This window comes from Atractosteus spatula, chromosome 7 (assembly GCF_055471065.1).
Source record: "Atractosteus spatula isolate fAtrSpa1 chromosome 7, fAtrSpa1.hap1, whole genome shotgun sequence".
Lineage (NCBI taxonomy): Eukaryota > Metazoa > Chordata > Actinopteri > Semionotiformes > Lepisosteidae > Atractosteus > Atractosteus spatula.
In genome coordinates, this window is record NC_142712.1 from 24,145,476 (window position 1) to 24,158,615 (window position 13,140).

The window sequence follows — 13,140 nt, forward strand, 5'->3', positions numbered from 1 at the left end:
TATCATTCAACCAGAGCTCAAAATATCACAAGGATCCTCAAGAGCACATCAAAGACTGTATTAAAAGATACTTGTATCAGATACATGAGAATCCAGGCTTTTTTATCAACACTTTCTTTTCCATATACCAGATATTATGGAACCACTTCAGAAGGGTGTCAGCCAGTCAGATTCCAGGAATCGGTACTTTAAAGAAGAAATACACAACGGTATTCCATTTCTCCCTAAACATTTTAAGCATCAAAGTCTTTAACTAACATGTGAAATAGCGTGTAAAAAAGTGGTAGTTTTAAGCTTTTCTGCTAATATAATATGGAATCACGTATCTAAAGAAATTAATAACGATATGATTATATTCGTGTACTGCGACAGGGCTGTGTAGGGCTGTTTTGCCTCAAAATCAGACAAATGCAACATAATTTGGGCTGTGTAGTCTTCTAAGTATCTTAATAAACTTTCAGCATAGCTTTCTCCCCGTTTAGATTTATTTTTCTTGGGATCTTGGGATCAAACGTGGAAAGATTAGATTGTAATCTTTTTTATTTTTTAAATACATTTTAGAAAAGTGTAATCTATACTAAAAAGCTGTACACCACCTGCTATAAAGATACATATTGTAATACTTTCGGGCTCGGATAGGACGAACACAAGAACTCAGACTTGCGGAGTTAAAGCAAGTTAAAGCCTTGATTTTATATATCACCTTTAAAAGTGGCATCTCAAAGCAATACAGATTACAAAGTAAATACCCAACACTGATTGTACCCATCTGTCATGCTAATAAAGACCTTTAAATTGAATTTAATTTTATTACTTGTTTTTCAGGAAGTTAAAAAAGCACTTGAATTACTTATCCAGTCTCTCGAAATAAAATTATTTTTTAAGCAATGCAACTAACGTCGGGCAACATGTTTTTTTTAATCCAACATTGACAGCCACATCTTAAATCTTGTCAGTCAGCTCTTTTTTCTCTATTTGAACTGTGGCGATTCAAACAACTTGGGATAACAAGTGGTCTCAAAGTCACCAAGCTCACAGAGCTTCAACAACAGATTACAATTTCCTTAGTCCTTCCTTAGTCTTCCTGAAATTGTCAGATTATGAGTGAATAAAAGCATTTTATTAAAAACACATTTGCGTTTGTTTGGGAGCTATATTATGTATTTTTCATATGTAATATATAATGATGTGTTCCTGCTTACACATTGCACGACTTTAAAAGCTAGAAAAACAGGTTTCGATTCACATTATCTGGCGAGCCTTGTTTTGTCAAAGGAAAATTCTATTCTGCTCTGAGAATGTAGGGGGGAGGAAGAATGCCTATGGTCTTTTCACTTACTGCAATACACCAACGCATTAGCATGTTAAAGCGATTTCATTGAGGAGCCTAGCTTTCTTAACTAGTAAGTACTGTACTTACTGGGTTTTGAAGGGGAGGAGGTGTCTTTTGCTGGAAATCTCGCCCCCTTCTACTTTGAAAATACCTGTGAAACCGGTTTAATTCGTCACAGCCAGCACTCCCGCAGAGAGGGGGGTTGTACTTGCAGTGCATCGGTATAGATGGGAAAGCCAGAGCCGAGTCAAGTCTAGCCATGTGTGAGTCTAGTCTCACAGAGCTTCAACAGCAGATGACAACTTGTGAGTTCGATTAAGAATGAATAAAAGCATTTCATTAATAACGCGTTTGCGTTTGTCTGGGTGCTGACAAAGTAAAAAATTACTTTTTGACAATGAAGAACTGTGTGTGTGTCTCTCTCTCTCTCTGCTGGCGTTTGTAATCGTTTTGTATTTTTAAATACATTTTAGCAAAGTAATGTACCATAAAAGTATTGTGAGACATATTTGGGTTAACATGTTCAGTGTTCAGTGTGTGGTAATTTGTTTGGTGCGAGTGTAGTTTTATTTAAAATCTGACCCAGGGAAAAGTGTGGTGTGGATGGCTGAGGAGAGAATGCAGGCTCGCACTGTGTCCGTTATTCTTTTTGTCTTTTTGTCTTTTTGAGCCAGTGAAAGCTCTGTTGTCCTTCACATGAATGCCTGAATCATTGTACCGAACCCAGGATTTTACAGTATTTTTTCTTTTTTATACCAATAACAGCAACATACAGTTTACATAATATGTTGATGTTCCAAAATTAATATCGTTTATGACCTTCGTTATGCTCTTCGTTAATGTCTAAGCCGGAACACATCATTATATCTCATTTTGTATTTCTTTAAAAAAAAATAATAAAAATCGTTTGCCCAGCCTAACAGTATTGTTGTTATTGTTTTTATCCTGTAAAGCGCTTTGAGGAGCCACCTTTAAAGGCGCCATATACAATAAAGTTCATTATTATTACTATTGTTAATTTGCTGGACAGAGAGGTGAACATTATTACGCAGAAGACAAAGATAGCGATTTACGTTGCATTGTGCATTGTGCTGCTGTAATACAGTTTTAAATAATTAAAAGTCTAAACATTATCAGCTTTATTTATGGGTTTAAATAAAGGTGATTTAAACGCGATTTAAATCAATATAAATGTTTATATTGTAACGCATAGGTGACTATTCATTGTTATTAAAATGACTTAAATTCGATCATGTTGTGATATTTAGAAATATAAATTTGTTTGGTGCGAGTGAAGTTTTATTTAATCTCTGACCCAGGGAAATGTTTTATTTTTTAAAAGAAATGTTTGTTAAAAAAAAAAGTCATGGCTTCGACCAGATTTGAACACACAATGTGTGATGTAGGAGTCAGGAACTTAACCCACAGCACCACCGGCAAGGCCACATGAAGAGTGTTGAAAAAGCCCTACAAACATTATCAACAGACATCGTACAGCGTGTACTATTCTTGTGTTGCGGTACATGAATATAATTATTGTCACGATTATAGTCCCCCCTCCTTAAGGGTGCTCCAGCCCTTTCACTCAAGACTTTATTCTCTGCACCTGTTTCCCATTCCCAGCCCACCTTAAAAGCCAGGCACTGACGCTCATCCGGGCTCTGCATCTGATTTCCATATCGTGCGAGTCCGGGACCTGGAAGCGCCTGGTCCCGTTAAGGTTTTAACCTCTGTTCCCGTTCCTGTTCCCCGTCCGCCGGTTCCGACCCGGCCTTCGTGGTTTTTAATTCTTTGTTCTGATGGATCTCCTGGTTTTGGATTTACCCTTGTGTTTTGGATATTCCCTAAGGACTACTCTTTTGGATTGTTCGCCTCGGCCACACCTCCCCCGTGCTCCAGCGCACCTTGGACACGCCCCCCTGTCTTCAGCCCCTTATTCCTGCATGACGTTTCCCCAGTGTTTCCCCACTCCGTCGGACTGTGTCGTCCGCATAGGCTCCGGAAAGAACTGTTCGTTACAATTATATCGTTATTAATTTCTTTAGATACGCGATTCCATATTATATTCCCTTTTAATCAAATTCTAAAAGTATGCTTGTTGACTCCAGTATCACGTTAGTTAAAGTCTTCGATGCTTAAAATGTTTAGGGAGAAATGGAATACTGGTGTGTATTTTTTCTTTAAAGTACCGAGACCAGCCATATACTGTATGTTTATGTTCCAAAATTAATATCGTTTATGGCCTTCACGCGCGTTACAGTATGCTCCTATTCTTTTTATGCTCAGCTACTAAGATTTCCCTTCAGTGGTAAAATTCCATATAAATATTCAATACTAAAACGGGCACAGTAAAGACATTTAAATCTTTCTACGACCGACCAACGCACCACGAGTGCCCCTGTCGGTCAACCAATCACGTACCGCAGTATTTTGCGTCATGATGCACAAGGCCGTAGCCAATTACCCGCGGTACGTGTCTGTGCTGCGTACTTTGAGTGGCTGCATCTGTACTAACTACCGACTCTGCCATCTGAGTGACAGGATGAGATCGCTGGATCCACGCATTGCACTGTCACCGAATGTATCAATACATTCCTGGTGTTGTCATATCTATCACCCAGAAAAGATAATCAGAGTTGGGTCTATATTGCTATACCAAGATCCTGACGATAGGTCTCCACATGGCTGAGGTCTGCATTTGGGTCCTGGGGTGGAACTTTATTACAATATTTATTTGTAGGGTTAGTATTACTTATATGTATAATTGTAATCATCACTTGTACAAAGACATTGCTCAAATCTTGCTGTAATGGTGGAACTCATAATGTCATGGTAATGCATGCCTGTACACCTAAAAAAGATAAGATCTGCCATCACATTGTTTGTGTAAAAAAATAGGCAGCACTGACGTATGCCATATTTTATAAGGGGGGAATGAAGAAAGATATAAGATGTGAAGAAGGGGTTAACTAAGTCCTTTCTGCATGAGGACTGGACTTCTAAGTGACAGAGTTATGGCAGGAAAGGGGGATAACTGATAAGGATTCCAGCTAGGAAACCCCCCCAGGGAAGAAAACCTAACACAGACCATTAAGAGTGACCAAAGTCACTGGCCGGATACCGTGACCTCCCCCCATTACCATGGTAACGAGCTACGTCAGAAGTGGCAGAAAAGGGCTATATAGACTGGAAGTTTTGTACCAGTATTTCGAACAATACTTCGGTCTTATTGTTCCTTGCATGCAATAAAACTGATCTGTTTAAACTTCATCTCGGGATCCAGAACTTAATTGTCTGTTACAACAGTATGAAACTGAATAACCTGATTGATGAAAAAGGCTATTTACCCGAACAGGACTTCAGGGCTGACAAAACTAGGCTATTTACGAGGTGTCTGCCTGATCAATAAGAATATTGAAAAAATATTTTCAATTTTTCTATAGTTTTTTACAAATTATTTTTAGGATAACACTTTGATAGTGTAGTGTTTTTTGTTAAGTTCTATCATATTTCTCTGTTTTTGTTTTATTGAAGGTGAAAAAAAGAATTTTAAGAACTTTCATAGGCTCATTCACAACTCCTGGTCCCATAATCCTATTGTTCACATAAAGTCTTAAGTTTATCATCCATGAATTTACCTACACTCTTTAGAACATAACCCTTGCAGCTGGCAAGACCTTACATTACTGTGCTTAAACACTGTCCTACACTGACAGGTTAAATAGCTCAACCTTCTTAGTCTCAAAAAGAAACGATTCTGAGGGGTTTTGATCTAAGTATTCAAAATCCTCATCAGGAACCAGGAGTTACATATGGAATCTACAAGTATATTTACATCTGAGAACATGAGGTACTTCTTCACACAAAGAGTTTTGGATCAAATAACTGCATATTACCAAACAGACTAGATTTATCAAAAGCCCTCCTCTGATATGTTCAGAATTTATTAAAATATGGAACCACTGGTAGCAGGTTTTAGCCCAGAGGAAGTTTTAAACTTGGGAGATGGGTTTGTGTATCATGTACAGTGGAACATTTGAACTTAATGTATGAAAAAAAATGTAATGCTGATGAGACAAAACAGATGGGTGAAGCACATTGTAGTTACTGTATGTATCTCTGACTTATTCAAATTATTTTTAGTTTTAATCATCACCTGAACATTTTTCTATCCTATTGTATTTTCCTCAGCCAGGCTAATTTATATGGACTTTTACAAGGCTCTTTGATGTCTGCTGAGAAAAGACCTGAGACAGTATTTCCAAAATCACTAGAGAGAGGGAGTCCTGTTCTGTTGGAAGCCCTTTTCTGTTAGAATCCTACTACTGGATTATAGCTCTTATACATTGCTCCCTTCTTTGGGAAGATCCTTTGGGAAGGTCCTCTCCACCTGCCTGCCTTCCCTCTCATTTTCTCTTCACAAAACTCTCCATAGCAGAGGTATAATATAAAGTACAATGAGGCTTTCATTACATTTTCAAATAACATAGGACCTTGTCAATCCTTAATGAAATTTCCCAAAAAATCAACAATGACGGTCTTTTCAGAGGCAATGGTATGAGCAACATCCTTGGCTAGAATACTCTCCTGAAAGTGATGCCTTGTATTGTTTTCTGAATGACAAAATAGTAGACATGCATGGAAGTCAGTTGGGGTAAACCAATGGAAAAATGCAATTCTGAAAATAAAGGAGCACTGTACTTCAGAGCCACACATGATAAGGTGGAATGCATTTAAGAAAAGGGCACTAGATGCTGCCTTTGAGTTGGCTCTCTTGTCCAACAGAACCCAGAATGATCTGATAAGTGCTCTGGCTACTTATGTGCAAGGAGTCTTACATCAAGAAGTCTGGTGTGTTCAAATATTCTCAGTTCTAATTGATTAAACTACTGATGTGTCTCATATGGAACATGTTCAGGTGGGAAGCTGTGTCAGCATGCGTCAGCTGCAAAAGAACAAGTAATAGGTTTATACCATGCTGAAAAGAGAAGAAAGAAAACACAACGTTTCTGCCATGGAGCCTTCTTCAGGTGTGAGAAAGGACAGTAAGCAAAGGTAATGTAGCATAGGAGGGGCAGGAGGCGGGAGCAGTGTCACGGATGTCGGGAAGGACGAACCATGGAATGGCAGGAGAGCGAAAGAGTTCAGGGAATGCAGTATAGAAACCTATGCCCTCAGGTAGCGGACGTGGGGCGACCTGGTGCTAGGTGGGTTTCAGGACATCCGAACGTCAATGCTGAGCCCCTGCAGAGTGCAAGACCCGGAAATATATCGCCCCAGGGAAAGAGAGACCAGAAGGACAGCAAAGCAGGAAACTAGGGACAGGACAGAGTAGGAGCGCCCTTTGGCTGCAGAGGGCATGACAGTACCCCCCCTTCATGGGCGGTTCCTGACGCCCATACGAATAAATGAGCTGCACAGTACTGGGTGGAGGAAAAACCTCATTTAACTGAAAGGAAACCTCCGGGAGTCCACAGCTGAGAGCTACCCCCTCCTCTGGGGTAAAAACCTTTATTGGGTGGAGGAAGGGGGGGTCGAGTAGAGCTCTGGAGACTTAAAACAAAAAAAAGTACATAAGCACAATCACAACAGACATAAACCTGGGAGAGACCAGGGTGACAAACCACAAAAAACAGATAGGAACCAAAAACAGACACAGGGAGCAGGGGGGACCAAATAGAAACCTATGCCCTCAGGTAGCGGACGTGAGGCGACCTGGTACTAGGTGGGTTTCAGGACATCCGAACGTCAATGCTGAGCCCTAGCAGAGTGCAAGACCCAGAAATATATAGCCCCAGGGAAAGAGAGACCGGAAGGACAGCAAAGCAGGAAACTATGGACAGGACAGAGTAGGAGCACCCTCTGGCTGCAGAGGGCGTGACAAGCAGGGGACAGACAGAGTGATCAATCAGGTAGTGTGAAGTCAGGATAGGTGAAGAGAGGTGTGAAATGAAACTAACAATGAGAGAGAATTTAAAAGAAAATGAGTCTGTCGTTGAGAGAAGTCGCCCCATCGTATCAGCATGCAACTGTCCGACTACTTACATCTCGGCCTTTCTCGACAGCCTTATGAGACCGCTGGTTGAAGGTCTTCCCTCATACATCAAGGACACCAACCACGCACTCCAAATTTTTAATGATTTCCAATTTCAGCCCCCCCGAATGCTACATTTTTACCATGGACATTACATCTCTTTGCACCATCATTCCCCATAATGATGGTCTTACAGCTCTCAAACTGCTCACAACAGCTCACAAACGCACTGTGCTTGATCCACCCAACCACACCCTTATATGCCTTGCAGAATTGGTTCTCACACTGAATCCTTTCTTATTCAATAACCTTTTTTATCAACAAGTTAGTGGAGTTGCCATGGGCACCAGAATGGGACCCAGCTATGCCAATATTTTTGTTGGCTGGGTAGAAGAACACTTCTTCGCTTCCTACACTGGCTTTGTCCCTGACCTCTACTAATAATGACTATTACTTGTTCATATGCCTCCCTTGTTGTACTCTATGTGCATGAGATGGTTATAAAGGAGCATTTTCTTGAGCTTTGTAATGTACAGTCCACAACAGGGGAAGAGCTTGAAAATATGGTGATAGACCTTCTGAAAAAGAACCAGCTGAAAGTAGACGATATCCGTGGCCAAGGTTATGATTGGGCGGCCAATATGAGTGGTTCTTACAATAGTCTTCACTCTAGAATACAAAGACAAAATGAAAAGGCCTTGTATGTTCACTGCTATGCACATTGCTTAAACCTTGGTTTGGTGGAGATTGCAAAATCTCCTATATTCTTTGTGGATTTTTTCACAATTGTGGAAAAACTTTACTCCTTCATTGCCAACTCCACAAAACGTCATGCAGCATTTGTGCAGACACAGAAGTCAATGTACCCAGCTCAACGTGTTCCTGAGTTACAGAAGCTATGTCTATGTCTAGCCATTGATCCATAATCCACTGTTTGTGCAAACAATTATGTTTGGGACATTTTTAAACACTAAACATGTACAGTATATATGCATTTTTGGTAAATAAAATGAGTTATTTGCTATTTGTTATATCGACATTGTGTGAATATGTGAAGAAAAGGGAAGTTCTCCCTTAAAAGTCACCATAGGTGGTTAAATGTTCAGGATTTATAAAAAAAATTATATATGGAAGGTTAGGTATAGTATATAAAAATCAGATTAAAAGAAGTATATTGATCTCTGGTCATAATGTGCAAAGTTTAACCCAGTTTTGTAGTTAATACATTTTTCTTGTAGAAAGGCAAGTCATTGAGTTTGTCATGAAATAACCTTTTCGTATTACTTGCATGGCATCTCCAAGTCACTTTGGTGTAAATGCAATTATTATAGACTTCAGAGATTATAAGAAATGTACAACATGGTAAAATCAGCTGCGTTATCTTGTGTTACAGGAAACGTACATGCCACATCTGTCAAATAGCTTGGACTTGTGCATTTACATGGGCCTGATATAAATCTGTTATTTATACTGTACCACCACAGAATTAAAATTGTAACCTCCAAAATTGTACTGTTTTGGTGGTCCATTTGCAATATGTTAACAGAACATCAGATTTATTGCTTTACCATCCCTGCAAATTTTCCTTTGCTTTTCTTTTGAAAACCTTTGTGCCATTTTTGGGACATCACCCACTATGAGGTACACATGTAAGTGAAGGGCATCTGCAAGGTGTGCTCACACCTCTCACTCAGTACTGTGCTCATACAGTACAGATGCTCATACTTTTGGAACGTGGCAATCAACTGGAATTTCTCACCAAAGGGGGTAAAAAGCTTTGCTTGGGGATTTTGGAATACATCTACATTAACACTGAGAAAAAGGATATGAAATGCACTACTGTCATTGGTTTGGCTCTGTGCCTAGCAATTGCTGAGATTTTCGCAAATGTCAGAATTGAATTGTTTAATTACATTATTATCATCCCCCAAAACTGGTGATCCAATTCAGTTAATCTCAAGAAGCCATCAGACATGCTTACAAAGAGCAAAGTAGGCTTTTACTCTGGCCCAATACCACCTAATTCAACCTTCAGCAGGCTGAGTCTGAACATGACTTGAGTAAAGAACTACAGGACAAGCAGTCAATTTGTAAACATGCAGCCCTAACAGAGAACAGAGGATGGCGTGAAATTGCCAAATTTAAATGAATGACCGCCTGGCCAAAATAAAGTAATTACAAGCTAATTTCAGTAATATAACAGTTGTCCTGCTGGTCCAGAAAAAAATAAGTAAGATTAACTAACATGCACACAATCACCATGGGGAATATTCCATTGATCTTTCATCTTTTAACACCCTACAGGAACAAAAACAGTTCCATTCTCAGTTTAGATTAAGAGAAGCTGGAAATTCTATCACCTTAGGGTTTTGAGACAGGCTGAAAGTAAAGCAAAATATTAAATATTTATTTATTTTTATTATGTGTGTTACTGGAGATGCAGGAAGATGTACATCAAATACCACAACCGTCATACTTAGACAAGGCACCCTTGTGCAATATTTACTTAAAACAAGATAATCCCTACTTTTGTTCTCTGTGTCCATCTAAATAGCCATAATTGTCAGAGTTCAGTTCAGTTCAGTTCAGTTCAGCTGTGCCCTGGAAAGTTCAGTGAACTTTCCAGGGCACAGCTCAGAGGTTAAAAAAATTACCCTTTTGAAATCTGAATTTTATAGATCTTTTATTGAAAATGTTAAGATACTGTACTTGAGTACACTTCCGTTACAGTGGGAAAACAATAAGATCACCAAATACAAGACTTATATGAAAAATACAGGAGAAAAGTGGTCTATCCATATGTTACTAAAATAAGAAAGACTCCCTGAAAAGAAGGGTAGTTGAGAGGTGTAATATTGAAATTCCAGTAGCAAGATTAAGCTAAAAGGATTCCCCAGACAACATTAGCATAGTATAGTAAAAAACAAGATTTTGAAAGCAGTGATTTGTTTTAATGCTAACTGCTCTAGTAAGACGGAGCAGTCATTGAATTATTTATGTTTCAAGTAACTGCTGATTGCAAACATACATACCCTCATTCCTTTTTTTCCTTTTTTTATTATATAATGTTAGCATGCCCAAAGGGGTTGGGCAACCAGTTGACCTTGGACCCCTAGAGGTTTTTTTTGCTCCTTACTAAGGAGTTTTTGGTCCCTCTCCTCCTTTGTCTTCTGGTCTTTTGTTCTGTATTGACAAAATGTATGGTCACTTGCATTGTTAAGCGCCTTGGGGCAACCTTTTTGCGAAAGGCGCTATATAAAAATAAATTGAATTGAATTGAATACATACTTTTAAAAATGCCCACAGAGTTGAACAGAATGTCATTTTAAGTTATATTGGGAGAAACACTCATCTACAAACTAAACCATCAGTCTATAGACAAAAGTAATCTTTTGACTTCCAATTAATACATGTTGGGAGTTTTTTTTATTTTGACACTTGATTAAGGTTATATAATCCAGGTGGGTAGCTGCATCAGCTTGCGTAGGTTGCAAAGGAACAAGTAATAGGTTCAGGTGTGAAGAAGGCCCCATAGCCAAAACTGTGTTTTCTTTCTTTTATTTTCAGCATGGAATAAACCTATTACTTGTTCCTTTGCAGGTTATATAATCTATTATTTGACAATCAGGAAAAAAGAGCACTTGAAACCTTGTTTCCTCTCCAATTTATTATTTACAGCTGAAATCAAATTAATAACCTGAAGTTATTAAAATAAGTCATTATTAAATTACCTTTGGAAGTTAAACCTATAATACTGGAAAATTTAAGAACACTTTCAATGTGACTTTCTCACAACACATGATTGCTTGATTCTTACTGTGGTATGGAAATATTCATCCTAACTTGAGCTCTTTGTAGTGGGCACACTACACTATAACAATTTTTGTAATCATAAAAATCTGTTTTATGCATCTATCTTAACATAGCTGATAATGAAATGTACATAAATGGTACAGTCTTTTTTGTATGAACACAAAATGTTATTTATGTTAACACCGTTTATGTTAAAGATCTTTCACAGTGCTTACTAGTTTTTACAATACAAACCTTTTTGTTATAAAACAGTTATCAGAGTATTTATGCAGTTTGGGAGAGACCACAATCAACTGCAGCTACCTTAACTTTGTTTAGGTGTGTAATATTTATTCATATCATAAAATTGTATTTATGCTATTTATTCATCATATTAAACTTTGAGTTCCAAGTTTATTTTACTGAGAGACTTAAGTTAAATCCTATTGGCATGGTAAAAAAGACCTTTAATCTATTCCAAGATTGAGCTTTTTAGCCAAAATTCAAAGCACACAGTGAAGTACATTGGTGGATGCATCATGGTGTGGGGATGCTTCTCAAAAGCAGAGAATGGGAATATTGTTAAAAATCTTGAGAGATTGAGAAAAATTGAGAGAATATTAACTTTTCAGCAGGATAGTGATCCAAAGCACAGGGCCAAAGCAACATTGGAGTGCCTCAAAAATAAAAAAAGTGAATGCCCTTGAGTGGCCCAGTCAAAATCCCAGCTTCAACCCCATGAAGAACCCCATTGGTGGCATGATTTGAGAACTGCTGTCCACAAGCACTGTCCAAAAAACTTCAATGAGCTGGAGCAAATCTGCCAAGAGAAATAGGTGAACATCAGTCCTGCACACCAGTGTGCGAAGCTGGTAGACATCTACCCCAATAGGCTTAAAGCTATTAACTTGAACTTGAACTTTATTGCCATATGTAACCGGTACTGGTACAATGGAATTCTTACTTACAGAAAGTCTCTCGATTGTAAAAAAAGTGTAAAAAACAAAACAAAGTGCAAACAGTGCATCAAGACAATATACAAACAAACAATAGACAATGTGCAAGTAAACATGTAGACAGTTTGAATGTAAACAATACAGACGTGTAAACAATGACTGGAGAACATTTTATTGCATCAAAATGTGGCTCTACCAAATATTTAATGTGTGGGGTCTGAATACTTATGCAAGAAACATATTTCAGGTTTTTACTTTGATATCTGATGACAAATAAGTAATTTTGTCTATAAAAAATGTTTGAGCATGCGAATTTGCAAATAAAAATACTGATTGGAAAAAAATGTGTATCATTTGTAATAAAAAAACTGAATTGAAGTTTTAAAGGGTCTGAATACTTTTGCAGGCACTGTAAAGTAAGTCAATTTGTTTGACATTATACTCACAAACTGTATTTCAAAAGAATTTTAGTGACCACTGTTTGATACCGCGTATTAAAAGCAGCTTATAAGAGGATACTCTACCTCTGATCTTATCTAAAATATGCTTTAGTTGTTAAATATTGTTAATGAACAGGTCTTTCTATACAATCTGGCTGAATATAAACTATTTTTCTCATCCCATCTGTTGCAGATGCTTTGACCTTTTAAAAAAAATGTCTTAGCTCTACTGGCAACATTACGAGATTTAGAGTTAAAAAAACATTATTTTTGGTTTAACCCTAAATTGTCCATTTTAATTAAGAAAAAAATAATCTAGCTTGATAAAATCCTAGGGTTTATATGTTTCTCACTGGGTTTCCTTCAGACAACTTAGAAATAGATGTTCACATGCCATTTAAACACTCTAAAATGGACTGTTTATTAAACCACCAATTTGTTAATCCTAAATTTAATTAATCCTGAAAATTTCCAGAAGACATCTAAACAAAAGGGAATATTTGTCCATGTCTGAGTCAGCTTTGAACAGCTAGACCCATGTGTAGTAGTAAAGAATGCCCTATAACAGGGGTGGGGAACCTTTTT